This window comes from Gopherus evgoodei, chromosome 16 (assembly GCF_007399415.2).
Source record: "Gopherus evgoodei ecotype Sinaloan lineage chromosome 16, rGopEvg1_v1.p, whole genome shotgun sequence".
Classification (NCBI taxonomy): domain Eukaryota; kingdom Metazoa; phylum Chordata; order Testudines; family Testudinidae; genus Gopherus; species Gopherus evgoodei.
This window is the reverse complement of record NC_044337.1, coordinates 3,180,847-3,183,893: the sequence shown is the minus strand read 5'-3', so window position 1 is coordinate 3,183,893 and position 3,047 is coordinate 3,180,847.

The following is a 3,047-nucleotide window of genomic DNA, read 5'->3' as shown; positions in this document are numbered from 1 at the left end:
GTTTCTAGTCCACATAATCATGGAGAAAAATCTTGAAGAGGTGCCCAGTATAATCTGCAGACAGATTTCTGTCTTAGTTTGCAGAGAGGCTGAAGCAATAGCTCGACGAGGTGGGACTGGCCTCATTTATCACAATCAGGGCTCCAGGGACCCCCAGATGCTCTGGCTCTGGCATGTGGCATTTTTCCCAAGATGCCAAAACAAAACAAAACAAAAAACAAAAATCAGCATTTTTTATATGGAATTTGCCACTCTGCAACAGCCAGATGCTTGATATTTTGTTTTCTGTCTCCCTCCTTGCTGTGGCTGCCTCTCCCATTTTCCTCACAAGTGGATATTAACTAGATTACAGTGCATAGTCCATGCACTGCTGCATGGAGTCTGGCAGCAGGCGGTTGGTGAGCTAGAGCCCAGCTTGCAGCCGGACGTTTCAGCTGGTGAATGAGGCTACCTAGAGAACAGCAGCACAGCAGCTGACATCAGAAACAAGCTCTCCCTTCCCTGGGGCACTAAAGCTACGCCATTTGGAGGGCATGATGAACAAGCCAGCCTCAGAATGAATCACTGTCAAAAAGAATCAGAGATTAATTTTATGTCGTGTTTTCAACTGTGAGCTTTGGCTGTGTGTGGTAGGGGGATGGAAATGGACCTCCATCTATCACCGTAGGATCTGAATGCCTTCCATGTAACATCCATAGCAACAGCAAAGTCCATAGAGTCTCTGGCTCTCCCTTTTCAGGGTATATACCAGGGGTCTCAAACTCAAAATGACCACAAGGGCCACATGAGGTCTAGTGTATTGGCCCAAGGGCCGCATCACTGACACCCCCACCCTCACTGCCCCCGGTCCCCACTCCACCCCTTCCATGAGGCCCCGCCCCTTCCCTGTCACCAGGCGGTACAGGGTGTGGCAGGGGGCTCAGGGCAGGGAGTTGGTGTGTGGGGTGCAAGAGGGGTGATGGGTGCGGCAGGGGGTCGGGGTGCAGGAGGGGTGCAGCAGATGGCTCAGGGCAGGGAGTGCAGGATGTGGCAGGGGACTCAAGGCAGGGAGTTGGGTGCAGGAGGGGTGTGAGATGCGGCAGGGGGCTCAGGGCAGGGAGTTGGGTGCAGGAGAGGTGTGGGGTGCGGCAGGGGTACACACTCTGACGGGAGGGTTTGGGTTTGAAATTTTTTAGATTTTATTAATTTCGTTTTAGATTGACTTTTGGTATACGGGGCTTTTAGGTTGGTTCGGGTTTATTGGGCACAAAGGAGTGTCAGCACTTTAGTGTTGTGCTCACATTGAAAAGGCCTTTTTGAAGAGGATGGGTTTTGGAGCATTTCCCAAAGCCCGTCAGACTCTGGATTTGCCTAATCTCCACTGGAAGTTCGTTCAAAACTAGGATCAGAGAATGCTTTGTCCCTAGCTCTCATGTCCTTTGTCCTGCATTTTGTCAGCTGCATTGTCCCAGAGGAATGCAGCTGTTGCAGTGGTTCATATATCAAAACATGGTCTTGAACTAGCTAGAGTCTGATCCATGAATTGCTTTGAAGCTTAGGACCAAAATCTTAAACTGAAGCTGACTAGGAGCCAGTGAAGGGACTTGAGCACAAGCCTGATGTGCACGCGATGGCCTAAATGGACAAAGCAGGCAGCCGCATTCCGGACCAGCTGGAGCCTACACACTGTCTTCACATTCAGCTTCAGATACAGTTAATTTCATTTCATGGACAAAAGATTAAATTAAACTTGCTAAGGAAACTGGGAATCAAAGGCACAGAAAGCACAAGACCCTAGATATAGGACATAATAGATAGCACCCATCTATCACCTGAGGGAGCTCCAACCAAAGACATTGAGAACTACTGGTCTAAAGGGATCTGCTCTGCAGACCATCACTGTGGTTACATTTAACCGCTACAGGTCACAGTTCTTTGGAGACCACCATCTCAGTCTCTCCTTTGTTGCTAATGAGGACACGGCTGGGTCCCAAGATTCTTCTAACAGCACCGAGATTTCTCACACCGCCACTTTCTGGTTTTAGCTCAGTATTCAATGTTATCTCCACCAGCAAACAGTATAGCTTAAAGCACCCAAATACTGCAACTCTGAGAAGTTCACAGTCAACGTGCTGAAAGCCCAGCAGCGCTGCCTGCTTTGAATAAAGGAGCAAGCCTCCTCTTTTAAACACAGAGGATACTCCAGGTCCTAGCATGCAGTGCTTCATCTTGATTGAAGCTGCTCAATCACTTGAATCAAATTGGAGCATTCCATGCTGGAACTTTTCATCTCTATTAGTCTGACCTCCATAAGAAAGACGAGGTCACCAACAAGCCATAAATTAGAACTCTGTGGACCACATCTGGCCAGCCCTGACAGGACACAGCTCCCACCTTTCTTCCAGATTTATGGGAAGGATGTGGACAAGGTGAATCAGCCTAATCTGTGCCCCAGAAGTATAGAAGTTTGGACATTAAATATTAATTTTGTTCTTACTTTAGTCTGGGGGGGGGGGGACTTTCAGGAAAGGAAATGTATGAGGGAAGAAAATGCAAACATAGTCAGTACTGGTGCCCTTTAAACACTGGAAAATCCGCACCAAACTAGGTTTTCCCCCAAACAGGGTTTACTTTAGATCTCAATCTTTTGAGTTTCTTAAACCCATGAACCAAAAGCGCCAATTAAATTCCATCAGCTTTTACACAAAAGTGTGTGATAACAGGCCTTGGCATTTCTCTGAAGAAAGTCTCTGAGAGTCCAAAAATTTCAATTCCCAACTGACTGTCAAATGTTGTCTGAAAACTTAAACAGAACTGTGCTCAACCTAAGGTTGTGGGGGTGGGGTGGAGGTTTGTCTCATCAAAGCTTTAGAAGGGACATGTGACTGATCTGAACATCCAAGATACTGAATTACAGCTTTACATTTTCAGAGAGCCAGATGCTAGAAGCATTAATTAGCAAAGCCACCACAATATCACAGAGTTGTTTTTGAGAAGTAAACACTGACATGGCAGACCCTTTCAGATGGGGCTTTCCAATCCCCTCCCACGCACATTTTCTGGCACTC